At 42.6% G+C, this 16,225-nt stretch overlaps 1 protein-coding gene across 2 annotated transcripts in view; it reads right to left on the bottom strand.

The window, feature by feature from the left end:
• Positions 1 to 16,225, bottom strand: part of pvalb6 (parvalbumin 6) — a 49,668-nt gene that overhangs the window by 7,282 nt on the left and 26,161 nt on the right. The window contains exon 1 of one of the 2 annotated variants that reach the window (XM_030408963.1): positions 6,152 to 6,314. The exons of the other annotated variant lie outside the window; for it this stretch is intronic. The gene's annotated coding sequence lies outside the window, so the exon portion shown is untranslated. Of the gene's footprint in view, positions 1 to 6,151; positions 6,315 to 16,225 lie in introns of those variants that run through there. 2 annotated transcript variants of the gene reach the window in all.

Raw genomic sequence — 16,225 nt, 5'->3', positions numbered from 1 at the left:
TTGAGCGCTGCGAGACGAGCGCAGTTTACTTCCATTATATTCAAGAGGGGGGCCGAAATCTCTACGGCCCATATCTCACAAACTCATCCCGATCTCACACAGAAACAATCCAGATGGATACAGAGTAAATATGTCCCCAGTTATACAACCACAATGTATCCTGGAGAGATCTGTGATACACACTCTCAGATAAATGTGGTGTTCGAGGCAGTTCATAGACTTCTTTCACCGGTGTCACACTCAGCTTCAGTGATGTACGAGCTTCTTATTAAGGTCCGCTGTTATCTTCTACTGTAACATACTGCTGCACGCGCGGATCGATACTGAACACCGCGGAACTTGGGTGGCCACACATTCAATCTTCTGTCATTATAAAAGCCTAACCTCCCTCTCTGACCTTTACCACAAAAAGGTGTCCGCAGGGAAAAGAAACAATCGGCTGTGAAATGAGGAGGATAAGTTTGATTTACAGAGATACCTCAGCCAGTGCGCTGCCAGCGGAACTGTGTAACATACGCCAAGATGATTTATCTAAAGGGAAGTATAAAGACCGATTGTGGTCGGGCTGATCTGTGGTCTGCCTCTGCAGGTTCTTAATCTCGGTCAGTTATCTGAAAAGCTTTTCGCTTTTCTCTCTGTTAGCGAGGTTAACCTGTACCAACTTTGCATCACTAACCTGCAGCCTTTTCATACATCCAGCAGTTATGGAGCCAAATGATCATTCATACGAATCATGTTTCTCTCCACCTGATGAATGCAAGTTTAATATCTTCTCTCTTTTAACTAAAAGAAATCTGCCTTTTTAGCTCCTAAATGCTCCACTATGTTGGATGCTAATTACTACATAATGTAGCTTTAAATGCATCTTTTCTTGTACAATACTGAGTATGAGTTGTGGAATATTATAATGTCCATTTGCTTTTGCCCCAACACACATTAGGAGCAATTTGGAGATCAGTATCTGGGGCCGCTGGGAATTGATTCAACGACCCCTCAAATGATGGCCCCCTACTCCCTGAGCTACAATATATTTATAAGACAATTATAGGACAGTATGGTTTGATTGTATTGGATGTAGATGGATGATATAGCAAACCTGAATTGACCGCGAAAGAATAAAAACATATCACAAATCTCCAAAATCAATATTTTTTTGATTGGTAATATGTTGGTAGCAGTAATGCGTAAAGGCTTGTTCTGGTCTCTTATTCTGATATATGTGAGGGTTCAATACTTCACTTCACACTTCAGATAAACAATGTGCTCAGAAAAACAATCAATATTTCACAGACGCTGCCGATTCAATCTTCAAACACTGTTTTGTGCTGTTCTTTATTTTACCAATGATTTCGTTAAACATCTTCCCCTTTCAAACTCCCATCTGAGTGTGAGCAGGTGTGATATGCGCATCAGTCAGATGCCACCAAGGTTATCTGCTGCACTGCACTGCTGATATGAAACATTCATTGCTAAGCTGTTGCCATCGTCTATAACCTCTATCTCTGCTAGATAAAGTGTGCCGACGCCCTCTTTACTACACTGACTTCTGCAGACTTGAAACCCTGTCCTTGAGGTGGGAAGTTTACCTCAAATCAACATTTTTACGACTCGAGCGGAATGCTGAGGCAAGACGAGGCAAAGATATGATGTACGGCGAGCCTGCTCGGGAGACGCTCCCCACCTCTCTTTAAGTCTTCAAAAAAGCACGTCATTGCACCGTGATTGGCTGGGAGGGAAATGCCCCAAGCTGCTTCCACTCCCGAATCAGGAGTCAGTCTCTCCACCCTGCGCACAGGTGATCTGATGATCATGAGGGATTTTGGAAAAATATACTGAAATATCTGTGGTAGTCCAATATTGGTCAATAATATTTGTCAGCAGATACGTCAGGCTCTAATAAACACCAGTGACCACTGCAGGGTCACTTGACGAAGGAATGAGCGCAGAAACGTTGGACGAGTCAATTTCTTAAAGTTGTGTTCACGTTACATTTTGTCGATTTTCGCCAGATTTCTTTCTCATTCTGACATTTAATTGGATGTTTTTGATGACTGGTGAAAAAAACAAAATGCACCGTACGTACATGATTCAACAACAATATATAACAAAGGACTTGTCGGGTTTATGACCTTTTAATGTAGAAATGTTACATATTATATCTTTAAGGTTGGCATGTGCCTTTCAATGGTGAATAGTTAAAGCCTGTTTAGAAAATATGATTAACTGAATTGTCGCATCTGTGAAAAAGCTGACCACTTGTGACATAAAAAATGTTTCTTTAAGATTTCTGCGTGATACTGATGGCATCTCCGCCTCATATGGTCAACCTGTGAGCCTTTGTGAACTGGGGTTTCCTTCGTGGGAAGCCCCTCCAGCCTGACGGTCTCTAAGCTGTGGGAAACCTAACCACGGTGCAGGGCTGCCAACTCCCCAGTCTAACAGTAACAGCTGCACGAAGGTGTGAATATGTGTGTGTGTGTGTGTGTGTTAGTGAGTGTTTACAGAGGGTGCCAAACAGGCCAGGGTGAAGAGGTGCAAGGCTTAAAGAAGAATGAGCACGAATCTCAAGAAAGCCGATCACCATTATGTGCTTTTGTGTGTGTGTGTGTGTGTGTTTGCGGGGGAGCGCGTAAAAAGCAGAGGTGTTTGTTTGTGTGAGGCAGAGCGAGACGCAGTTAAAGGGAATATGGAAAAAAAGGGAAACATACCGCAGAGAAATATTCCTCTTCGGTGTCAGCGCATGCCATTTGTGAACTGGAGGTGAACTCTTGTCCTCCACAGAAATAATCTTTTGAAGGTATTGTGTGTTGAGTTTGTTTTCCTCTGTGTCAGTGCACCGAAACGAGGCCTTTAACAATGAGCATTGTTTTTATGCGACTCATGAGCCCCTTGAGCTTAACGCTGTTTTAAACGGAGTTCGTCAATATTGGGATTTGTTTTGTAATGAATGACCAAGTAAGAAAGGTTTCCTCTGTGTGCGTCTTTGCATACTTATAACAGGAAGTGTGGCTGCCATAGAAAAAAAACAACACTAATGTAGTAGAATTGAGGTCATTATCTTCATTCAACTCTGGTTCCCTTTAAAAATAGAAAGTAGTGTAGTGCTATCGCTGAGGGATTTCTTAAATGATTCATTTGAATTGCACTGGAGGAGAAACGGAAAATACTTAACTGTGCCGTCAATTTTAAAGGTCCCATGTTGTAGAAAGTGGGATGTTCCTGTCTCTGTAGATTATAAAGCAGGTCTTATGAAGAATAAATGCCGTGAAAATATAAAAACGTTAAATCCACAGCCCGCATTTGGAAATTCAAGCGAACTGTTGGGACTTCAGTAAGGTTGTTATGTCATAGCTACACCTAAAATAAAACGAAAAACAGGAATGCCGATGTGAAGCATGGTCGGCCTGGCCCGCACAGGCCTGAAAGAGCTGACCAATCAGGGCGGACTGGGCTTTTCGGAGGTGAGCAAGACACACCCAGACTCAAAGTATGGCTTTGAAAATGAGTACAATACCTTTAGGTGTAATATTATTTTCCATGGACACTCAATGTCCGTGTCCAACAAGTGATTTACATGAAAACATTTGTATGGAGAACCACAGAAGCACCATTTAATGGACTGTATTCCAAAGCACTTCAAAATATATGAGTGCAAACCATCTTAATATTGGCGGTCTCTATTGGAAGTGGTAGAGGTAGTTAAGAACATTAGAGTGGTTAAAAACGGAAAATAATTTACAGAGCTACAGGTCAGGACAGATCTCTGAAGCCTCTTAAACAATAGTCACATGATAAAAAGCAACTCTGTTCCCATTCAATCCAAAATCTGAACTGACATTCCGACATACTGCATATTCATCCTAAGTATATTCACACAGGACGTCCAGTTCTAACGTCGTTGTTCTCCAGTTTCACTAGAGAGACGCAGCTACCATAGTTGCACCATTAATCTGAAGAATAGGGTCTGAATCGAAGGGGCCCCAGCTATTTTCTTCCACCATAATGGGTTTTTATCTGAATTGCTAGTGATCTGCACAGCCGATCTTCAAATAGGCTCGCCGGCTGAATGCAGTCCGAGCCGTCTTTTCAGTGTGCAAGGCATTGTCTATTGATTTTATAGAGCGGCTGATAGAGAGAGAATGTACAAGTCGTGCAAAGGCCTGGGGATCGTCTGGCTCTTATCACTACTGTCCACTGTCTAATCCTCTGGCAGGTACAGGACAGGGTGGCTTAACCACACTGTTACAGCCTGGCACCAACAATGGTCCTGTGTGTGTGTGTGTGTGTGTGTGTGTGTGTGTGTGTGCGTGTGTTTATAACTTTTTATTATTCAATGGTCTGAAGGAGTCTACAGCAATACGAGCCCCTCAGTGAGCCTGTGCTTAAAGGCAGATGTTAAGCAGGTACCATTTTCAACAATTAAGATTAGCATTGTAGCATGCTAACATTTTTTTAAATTGGCATTAAAGGGTAAATCGACCATTTTACATTCTAAAGTGTGTTTACAGGTCTTGGAGAGTATTGTTGCATATGTGAAAAGTGATGTTCCTCAGTGGCATTGTGCGTTACTTTGTTACTTGTTACTTTGTGCGTTGCATTGTGGGTAATGCCAACTGATCAGAACAAAACAGGAGAACCAGAGATAACACCCTTTTCATTACACACATTCTTCTTAATTCAGTGGAGCATTAAAGGTGCAATATGTAAGAATTGGCCACCATTCGAATTACACAAACAGGGGCAGCACATCACCTAGCTAACTGCTGCTAACTATAGCAGAAGTCAGCTAGTAAGGTCAGCTAGCCATGCAGCTAGCAGCCATATCTGCAGACTCTTTGAGGGCTTGGAGCCCAGAGCACCGGGAAATTATTTGTGTTGTTTACGTTTGGACCATCACCTCTTTAGGTACAATGAGGCTAGGGGCTAGCTAGTTAACATGCTAACTTCATCAGATACCCCTGTTGAACAGTACAAAGATGTCTTTGAAATAAAGTCAAAATTTATATTTCTTCATGTTGTGTTGATAATGTTGGTTTATTTTTGAATGTTTAAATCCAAAATTCTCACATGTTGCACCTTTAAAGTTGTAACTGTGTCTGAATTGTGAATGTGTCAAATTTATTAACAATTCATTCAGTAGTTGTCAAGATAATTTCCCAAAATGTAGAAAAATGTAAAACTCATGGTGGCACTAGAGGAAAAGCGGGGGGATTAACTATTACTTATATAGTTAAAAAATGTGTGTATATTCATGAAGCATCACCATGGTTACACTTTGCCACTTAACATACTGTACGCACCGCTAAGATTCATAATCTAATAAGTAACTCTAATGAGATGACTTTGCAAAACACACATGTGATGACAGCAATCTTAAGCATGCACACTCAACACCTATTTGCATAATATATTAAAAAACAAATTAAAGATGTAAATTCCTTTTAATCTGCTGTTGAAAGCAACAGCGTTGAGAGCGTTAAAAGGCATTACATACTTCATTGTGACACACAAACAAAATATTGTGCGTCCCCCCCTTCATTAATTACTTGAGACTGCATCCACTTAAGTGTCGTTCTAACGATGAATATTCATGGCGTATAAAGCCCAAGAATCAGAAGCACATTGAAATTAATTCTCAAGAGGAGCTGCATTTTTCAGCATCTTGACAAAGTTGCGTCGCCCCGGAGCACGGACGGAATGGTGACTGCATTCAATCTCATTACGTACAATTAAAATTTGACCTTGACAGATATCACAAAGAAGGCGCTGCAACAAAACCACGCCTGTGCCTCTTTATTTTGGAGGCAAAGTGTTGCTATCAGAACGTAATTACCTTACTGATATGCTCTCTGTATCCAAATCTAATCTCAGCGAGGCCTGTAAGCGGAAAGTGAATTGCATTTCTCCGCACGTTCCTCCATCACCTCTGCTATTAGTTTCATTTATCACTGCATTTGACAACAAAGTAATATCAAGAACTGTACTACTTTGTCATTATCAACCACTCGCTATCAAAATTTGTGTTCCCGTGTCTGAAAACGTATCTTAAGGAGGCAGAAAACACAATAAAACTGAGGTTCACTGCCTTATCTTTCATCCGTCTGTCTCCTCACACCTCTATATAATATCTATGTAGCATTTCTCATCTTACCTGGTTACTGGCTGACAGGTGTCGAGGTGGGAGAAGGGCCAGACAGGTTCAGGGGAGACGTCCAGTAAAAGATCAGAGTGTCTGCTCTTTCTGTTTTATACATGTCCTCTCTAACTATTTTGGGATGAAAAATGGGCGCCCGATCCAGCATGGGGTCAGTGATGTTAGGCTGCTAGCCCGGCCCGTATCGCTTTCCCGACTGTACTCATGCTAATCAAACATTACTATTAATACCCATCAATCTCCACCTCTCATACCAGCCGGGCTTCTTTTCTTATGCTCGCCCTTTCTCGCCCCTCCCTTCCTCGAAACGCTCCCTCCTTCCTCCTCCCAGCCATTTGATTTCCCCACCTCATTTCCTCCCACCTCCCACCCGAGGGACCTTGCTCTGTCCTCTAATCCCCCTCTGATCCGATCTCAGCCCCTTCGCTGTTTTTCCCTCTCTCCGTCTCTCTTCTCTTAAACTTTTAATTTTCACTTTTAATCCTCATCCATCATTTCCTCCTTTAAGGCATTCTGACAAATTAAAGACCAAACCTCCTCTACCTTTGTCACTGTTTTGTTCTCACGCCCTAATCTAAAATATAGATGGCAGCAATCTATACAAAGCATGTTTTGACTAATTATTACAATCAAATATGTTAGGCTAATGTTAGTTTTGCTTTAATAGACTAACATTAGCAAACCAGTGCTCCTAACACTGCCAGTACTGTTATTAGAGGAACCAACTGCAGCAACCTCGCTGTTGGACTTCCATGTGACTTCTGCCATTAAAGAGGGAGAAGCAGCATTGATATATGCGAAAATGTGGACTGTCGTGCACAAATCAGCAAGAACAATGTAATGTTAGTGAGCTAGCCAGCAAGCTACGCTAACGCCAGAAATCAGCAAACTGGTGGCTATGGGTTTATGTTTGTTACAAAAACAAAAAAGGGGCGTGATATGTTGAAACATCAGAGAGTTCTCATAACCCTCGGTCGGGTGTCCATAGGGGCAGGACAGAGGTGCTAACATTAGCCTAAAGTTTGAGAGCGCAACCTGTAGCTGACCTTGCGAATGAATGAAACCAGTACTCCTTTGCAATAGCTGGGTTACTAGCTGGGTCAGCAACATAATGCAGACATACTGTGAACCCATATGATGGATGCTAGTTCACTCATTTGCATTTTTGCTGTTGTAGTTTTGGTTATGTATAGGCTTAAAAACTATTATCACTCTCAGTACAGATGTGCGGCGATCAGTTCCTCCTGCTGGGAAATTCAAAGCTGGACAGACCTGAGATGCCTTGTTAAGGCTGCTGAGCTATGAGTGGATAATTGTTCAGGGGGGGTGGTTCCGTGAATGGTTTAGTGCTTTCATTTGGATCATTTTGCCTCCGGGGTTGGATTGGATTAAACAAAAGGTTTTTATATATGTGCCAGCAGCATATAGAGTAAGATGTGCAGAGATCCAGAAAACCTCCATGGTCCACTGTGCAGGCAATAATGACTTTGCAGAGAAAGACTCTGCCAAGATTCATCACTAACCCCAATAATAAAACACTCATTGCCATTCTGTACATCCCTCTGGGACAGCGCAGCACTCCCTGCCCAGGATTTGTCCCTGAGGCTCACTTATAGATGTAAAGTGGTTATAGATCATAGCAAATATCAGCTGTTTCCACCAGTGGGCTCGCAGAAGAACCTCTCAGGGTGACCTTTAGGAAGCGCTGGTCGGGAGAGGCCGATACCAGACTTAAGGGCTACCGTCGGTACGTGAAAGCCATAAACAAGTTTTCTTGGGAGGGATGGATTTATGTGTTCCGGAGTCTCCGAGCACATGCTTTGAATGTTGACGTGCGGGGAATGGTATGGGGTGGGTAGGAGGTGGAGCTACTTTTAAACAACAGGTGTTATTATCTGAGTAACTGTCAAGGTGTTGTATTTATGGGACTGCTTTCAGTTTCATTAAAATGAAGTTTTATAGATGTTGGGTGGGTGTTTTCTTTTTCTTTTTTTGCCAGAATCATTTTCAAAGTGGCAGAGATTTATTATCTGTGCAACTTAATCATGAAATGTTTTATAGACGCTCGTAGATGGTTGGGACAGTGAGAACAGCAACAAGATGAGTAATGTGGAGAAATTGCTTAAAAATTATAGATGTTCACTGACAAACCCTCCTGATGAGTGAATAGAGTCTCTCTCGGGAGTGTGAGGTCTTTAAACCACCACAAAACCTCTAATAGAGTGTTCAGACTATAAAAAAGAAACGCACATCGGGGACATTTTAATTTTGAGAAACAAATTAATTAGTTTTAAGACTTATCAGAGGCCAGATCAGTTTTTTTTTTCCAGGTCTATAATATTTTGCAAGAGGATATTACATCTCATGAACATCATCACATTTCAATCATAACAGCAGTCTGCTCGCAGGGGCTTGGACTGGTAGAAGTTGTGGCTAAAATAAACTGTTAACTTTAGTTCACAATTGATGGGTTGATCAGAAGTTGCTATATTTATCATGTATTAGAAAACTATTTAGTAGAGACAACAAGTTTTTCTTTAACTTCAATAAAAAAAAGTTCAGTCAGCGGCCCAGTGAGGATTCTCCTTCATCAAGAGTGCAGATAAACATAAATGTATCCACCAGATACATTATCAGTACTTTCAGTTGAGAACTCGCCCCATCTACTTTTCTACTCGCACTACATATTGGCACCCTTGTCGAGAGAGACGCTGCTTCGTAATAGTCTGTCCAAACATGACCTGAGAGAGGAGGTGGTTGAGGGTGGAAAGTTGGGCAAGTTTCAGTCAGCATCCTTTGTCTTCACAAAAGTCAAGCCCAGCCTTTTACGTCATCCAAACCACGATCGTTCCTTCAGTATTTTTAGTTGCAGATTGGAAAATGAGTCATTTTGGGAACAATCACAGGGGTAACAATGACGAAGGGCCTCTTGGTATGAGGACAAATTGATCTGTCTAGCTCTATCAAACTTGTCTTTTTCTCCGTCTCTTTGTCTCTTTCTGCTCTGTTTTCCCCCCTCGACATGACTGCACAGGGACATCACTCCCAGTCCAATTCACAAACCTTCCCCTGAAAGTCCTCAATCTTTTTAACCGTTCCGAGCCACTTCGTTCCCTTTCATCTCTCCCCACAACCATATTTTGATGCAATCTCATGACGAGTGTTTCTCTCCCTTCTTCTATCCGTTTCGCTAGTGCACTCCTCTAAACCTGTCACCTTCTCCGATCCCCTCAGAGCAGCCAAAGGGACGCAGAGGGGATTGCCTTGATCCCATGATGTGCCGGGGTGCTTCTCGCAGTCGTCTTCGCGCCGACAAGGCCCTTCAGCGGCCGTGGGGGTGGGGGGTAGGAGGAAGAGGGTGATGGAGAAGAGGGTGATGGAGTGATGACAACGGAAGCTGGGAGGGGGGAAATGTTAAATGATGAAAGAGGAGAAATTAAAGAGGAATGGTGAATGAGAGATTAAGCGAGGAATGCCAACAAAGCAGTAAAAAAGGAGGGATGAGGGCAGTGGAGTGGTTCGAGGCTCGAGGTCGACAATGGAGCTCACCAGGGAATGTCAATGTTAGACGGGGTGTGGACGGGGGCCGAGGGTAGGCATGAGAAAGCAATATGAGTGAATATAAGGAAGAGAAAATTCAAATCATTGGTGAGCTTTTATCTCGCCCAGAACCAGCACAGCTATGGCCTGACAAGAAAAACCATCAGCAGTTGCTGCCAGAGAAGGAACGGAAGCCTTTCACCGACTATTTTTGTCTTCTATTCCCTTATCGGCGGAGACATGGCACACTTAATAATCAACACAAACGTATCTAAACCAAACAGCATCAGACTTTTCAGTCCCACGGCTTCAAATTATTTGATTATGTCTTAATCGCTGTCATTAAAAAGACTTTCAGCCTTGCTTTGTTTGAGATCATTTCAAATGGATATGGGAGTTAGTTGCGCGCCGCTCGACTTACTCGCACGCCGGTTCATTTACAGCGCGTGTTATTTGCCGTCGGGGAGTTCTTAGCAGTCATGCAAACCATCACCAGATCCTAATCACACAAACAAGGGCGGCTCATTGTGAAGCTCTCCCGAGGCCGTCTCACTTCAGCTCGTTAGTCAATGACAATCAGGCGTCTGTGTTGCAGAACAAAAACGAAGCGCAAAATATTCAAATGATATGCTAATTGTTTCTGAAATTTGGCCTTGCGTTTATTTGACTCGCCATCTTCAATACTACTGATTAGGCTTTTCATTGTCTTCTTTTTACGTAGCACACAAACCTCTGATCTCACCGTCTCGAGCAAGTTGAAAGAGTCAAACATGAGATTACATTCATATGACATCCTATAACTTGGAACAAAGGGAAGTTAGTCTGGGATCAACTCGGGGACTGAGAAGAAGGAACAAAGAAGGAGTTATGGTAATAAGAGAGGGCAGGAGACAGGAGGGAGAGGGCTGCTTTTGAACCTGAGTCCAGGTAAGCCAACGTAATGCGGACACATTGTGAACCTATTTGAAGGCAGCCTGGAGCGACGGAGTGACGCAGAGAGTTCGCTCCCAGCCATCTGCTTTCTGCAAATTTGGACTCTGCGCAGACACGCCAGACTTTTGATAAAACACCAATCACAAAGCGTTACATTAGGCTGAAATGTACCCATCCTCCCCGATCGACCCTTTCTCTCTTCTCTTCTCATCTCTAAACCACTCAGACTTTCATCTATTCTTGTCTTGGCTCAAAATATCTCCGCTCTCACCTTAACATTGTGTTTTTCTATAATCTCAGCAAGTTTGATGGAGAAGATGTCTCTACTACACGCTGTGTACCCATGTTGTATTCCGTCTCCCCAGCAAGCATTTCCTCTGACTGGATAAAATAGTCAACGCAGCTGCCATGACGTCACCCATAGGTTTCTGAAGAGCCAGAATGAAGCTGAAAGTGGTTGGTACTGTCTACAACTTGGTGGTGCCAGACTCAATCTAACTCCTGAGTAATCCAAAATGGGCAAAGAGGTGGAGCGTGGTTGGAGCTGAAGCGAGCCGAGTTAGTTAAACAAGCTAAATGGATCCCCAACAGTAATCGGTCAACAAGCTCGATGCCATGCTTTGTCCAAAAACTAATCCATTCATTGCAGTAGTATGTATTGATAACTAATCAGACTGCTGTCAACGATCGTCATGGTTCTGCTCTTTAGATAACTCAACTGTTAAAAGATGTTTTTTCAACATAAAGAATTTGAACATTTTCTAGTACACACCCATAATCAAGGTATGAACGCGAAAATGAGACTTTTATACTCATCATTAGGTGCTTGAATCTCATCCAAAACAGATATTAGTTGCCTCTCGTACTGCTGCACTGATCCAACTCACCTTGTGCTTGGCTACTATTCACACGGAGACAGTTGTTATTCATCAGACTGCTGATGTCGACTTCTCTTATTAATGTCGCAGCACTTATGGTTTATACAGCACCTTAAATTACCGGACTGCTTGTGAAGTGCAGTAGATCCACACGTAAGGGCGTCTGCTAAATGCCTGGACAGTTATGTGATGGTGGACTGAGCTTCCAGGTCTTTGACTTCACTTGTCCTCGGCGCTGTGCAGGTTGTCTCCATACAGCAGGAAGACTTGAAGAATGATGCATTCCGAGACAAAGTCCTAGCGTCAGCATCTTTTCTGACAAGGTTTTGCATTCAGATAAAGTCAGTGCGCCTGATTTATGTAGCTCGGAGAAGGCTGGGGCTTGATTGACGCGGACATGATAGAGGGAGGAGAGAGACGGTGAAGAAAAAGATTGCAAGGACAATAACGCTGCGGCGGAGAATAACTGCAGTATAAGTGCATCTAACTGGAACAATACCTGAGTACTTTTTCGAAGCAAAAAGCATTTAGATTACGATGTTGTGCTCAGGCCTATATAATGTCACGGGCCATTTGGTGATCAATACACCAATACCGATGTGAGGAAATAAAACATTTCACATTGTACCATCAACAAATCAACTCAATGCGTTGTGACAGCCACTGCGACAAACGTCATCTCCATAAAAACGGCCGGAGGTAGGCAACATGAAAATATGTGCAATTGCCTCGGCGAAGACACACTTTTTTTCTAAAGGGCATCGCGACAGACACTCTGCTGCTGTGATTGAGAGACGTGCACCATGAACAGCTGTTATATGGCATCATCTTCGTCCGCCACGTACACTGTTGTATTACCCTATCTCAGCGTTTTTATTTCCCGTCCATCTAGCACTGAAAAGGCGCAGAGTGGAAGAAAAACATGAAAGGCAGAGATGGATGAAAAAAATCCAGAAGAGGAAATGGAAAAGAAGATAGATAGATAGATAGATAGATAGATAGATAGATAGATAGATAGATAGATAGATAGATAGATAGATAGATAGATAGCCCTGCTCCATCATTATTCTCTCTGCTAAGTACGATGGTGTCAAGACAAATCCCCCCTCTTATATACTCCATATAATCAGACACTTTTGGTGCAAAGGAAGGCTCCTCGCTGCGGGGCCTGCAGATATTGGAGCGTACTCAGCCTCTATCAGAAGTACAAAGGTGCCAGGAGACCTGGAAGAGAAGGAATGATTGACCTGTCTGTATATACACAGAGGAAGCCTTGACAGAGAGAAGATAGGATGATGGAGGGCAAAAGAGGAGGCAAAAGGCTGCACGGAGGAAAAATTGATTTGCTGGATGGGATTTAGGTGGGAAGACGTACGAGCGCAGTGACGGGAGGCTGTTCGTATGTGTCCGTCTGTTGCTCCGGACAGAGTGGAAAATGAGATCTCTCGGGTCAGTGATGGAACCGTCCAAGCCATGAAGTGTCAAGGTTGTTCCTATCAACGGCGCCTTTATCACTTTCACCGCTATAGTTCCACTGTCATCACCGCTGACTCGATAAGGTTGTCTTGCTGCAGGCTGGAGGTTTCTCCACTGATTTTAAACAACTAGCATGCAAACGTGCAAGGAAACAGATTTTATGGACACTAAAACAAAGGTTTCTCATTAAAAATACTTGTCTGAAACCTTTACTGTGAAGTATTTGATGTATGAAGGTGATTACCTGATATTGGCATGACATGAAAAGTTCAAGGATCACTTGATATATTACAGTTCATCCACTGGGCAACATGATTTTGTCTACCATATTTCATGGCAATCCATCTAATCGTTGTCCGAATTTTTCCCTCAAAACCATAAATGTGAAGCCTTGATACGGGCGCTACAGCAACATTCTGAGGGTCATTAAAGTCATAAGGATTCATCATCTGCGGACAATGAATGTCTTCTTTCCGCAAAAGTCGATATATTTCACAGGTGAAGTGAAAACTAGGAGTCGTTCTCTGGGAATGAGAGGAAGGTCAGAATTTTATGGTAATCGATCCGATATTTGCTTATATATTTATCAACGTGGCGGACCAACTGACTGACATTACCAACCCAAGGGCCCTTCTGCCAACATGGCTAAAAACAGAGGAGAATTTGGACTGAACAAGTGTAAACCTAAAGCGACATCACCCATTGGTTTGTTGACTAACTCAAGTTTAGCAATTTGGTAGCGCCAACTTATTTTCTCTTTTTTTTTTTTTTCTGGGCCAGAAGTGAGCATATTTGGACGATAGGGTGGAGCCTGGGAGGATACGCATAAATCAAGTCTTAATCCCAACTGGGAACCCCAGGACATGGCATGGTTTTGACTTGTCATCCTAAAGAATACCATTTATTGTCTATCTTACTCTAAATGGGACCAGAAGTTACAAATTGAACATCAGGCTGTATTGAAGGAGTTAAGATTGGGTTAGTTAAGTACCCTAAAATAACCAAATAATTGCCAAGGTGGGCAAGTGTGATGGGCATCGACCTTGTAGCTCTTCAGCACATCACATGTAAGCAAACATCTTCTGAAAAAGAATCAAAACAGCACCAACATCAAAAACAGATCATCAGCATTGTCCTGGGGGCATGAATACACACAGACATATAGTAACACAACAACTATAGAACACAAGTGAGGGGATAGATATACTTAGACAAACACACACACAGCAGGAATGCAGAGGAGAGCTGCAGTGTGTGAGGGGCGTCTATATGAGAGATGGGGGGCGATTGTGTGATTCACACAGTATCTGGTGCCGGCCTTGGTTGGCAGAATAGTGTGAACTCTGCAACAGGTGTCTGGGAACAGTTGACACCGACTTCAGAAGCAGTACGAGTTCAAGCACTGTGATATGTGAGTCGACGAGTGTTCAAAGACAAGAGAGAGTGGAGAGGAAGAGAAAGAGAGACTCAACTTTTCAACCAAGTCTGAGAAAAGTTAATTTTTCACCCTCAATAAAAGACAAAGACAAGTCGGGGTTAGGGTGTAATCGATAAAAGGGATGATGAGAGAGGAAGAGAGAGTATTTGTGAGACAGCATGCTGGGAGGCAAATCTATTTGAAAAGACATGAGTTCAGGAGGTGTGACAGAGAGAGAGAGAGATGAATGCAGATACGGTGGTGGTGCAGGGAGGGTTATCGCCGAGTAAATGAGGGTCTAAACGCGTCGTTTGTGGTCACCGGCGTCCCCAGAGGAGGTTTACAATATCGGCAGCCTTATCGCCGGCAAAATCTCAGTTTGCTACTTTTATGTTCAGCAGTTAATTTAAACTGGGGGAAGCTATTTAAATTAGATGTTTTATTTCCTCTAATAGGAGGAAATGGAAAATGCTTTCTGAAAGATAAGCTGCTCAAAGTGAGGGGACTTCATAAGCGGGTCATATAGGAACATTTTCCAGCTTTACATCGTATTAATTAGGATATAAAATGTAGTTATGAGATGATATTTGAGTTATGTGGTGTGATAAAAGCTGGCACACTGTAAAAAAATGGTATTGGAAAGTAATTGAAAGGAAATTTAAAGCAACATCAGGTCACTTTTAACCTTTAAGTAACAGCTTCAACATCATGTTGATGGTACAGTGTCTCGTAATAAGGTGAATGGTGTCTCTGTCTCAGCCCCATCACTTGTTTCTGCACTATGCAGCTTCAGCGAAAGGGTAGAATCACAGTGTTACATACATGTTTTCTTCAACGCACACGTTTTCAACGCACAACAATGTTATGATGTTGTGAGTTTTGCATGAGGATGTCTGACAAACTGTTACAGTCCTGAGATTTGTGTTCATGCCGCGCTGTTCCATTCAGGATCTGTGGGGGGCGCCAACATTTCTACATAATGTTACTTAAAGTTTTGTTTGTTTGTACAACTCAATCTTTAACATTCACATATAAGCATGTATATACAGTATGAGTACGGTGTTCATATTATTTGCAACTGTGACTAGATGGATTATTTAATATTCCTGTTTTTATGTCATAATTATAATCATAAATACTAAATATTAACCAAATATGTAATAATATATTGTGGAGCATTAAATCGAACGAGTGGCCGATGTCGGGCGCTGTATATAATTTGGTGTCACACTGGAGCGGAGGAAATGGACTCATATGCCTGTTTCAAGTGTCAATCAGGATCGTGGCAACACAAGGAACATCAGGAAAACAGAACAGATGACTCGACAAAGACCAAACTAACGACTGGACTTGAACACAAACTTAACCTATGAGAAGATGAGTTGCAGATAGAGCAAGGCAGCGAAAAACGGATTCAGGGAAAAAGTGGAAAAAACACGCGGAACGTGGCTGGGCTGATGGAGGAGTTGCAGTGCAGGTGTGGAGGGAGAGCAGACCAGGGAGGAAAAGAAATGACCACGACAATGTGTGTTCAAACAGAGACGGCTGCAAACATGATGTGAATCATGTAGAGTCAACGCGACGAGTGGGCTGAAAACAAGCTGTAAACAAATGACAGAAACTGGCTTAAATGTTTGAGTTACGGTTCACGCAGCCTGTTAAACAATTTGTCAAAGGAGGATGACATTGATCTGAATTCAGACGCTCGTGTGCATTAATCTGAATGGCACCGTGTTTTTCCTTAATATACAAGCAACTGTCGGGCATGGAGATTTACAGAATGGAAAAAAAAAACGGCAGATGGCACACGCACACATGGATAAACAC

The sequence above is a fragment of the Sparus aurata genome, chromosome 23, assembly GCF_900880675.1.
Source record: "Sparus aurata chromosome 23, fSpaAur1.1, whole genome shotgun sequence".
In the NCBI taxonomy this organism is placed as follows: Eukaryota; Metazoa; Chordata; class Actinopteri; order Spariformes; family Sparidae; genus Sparus; species Sparus aurata.
Note: the sequence above shows the minus strand (reverse complement) of the source record. Positions and strands in the feature narration are given on the sequence as shown.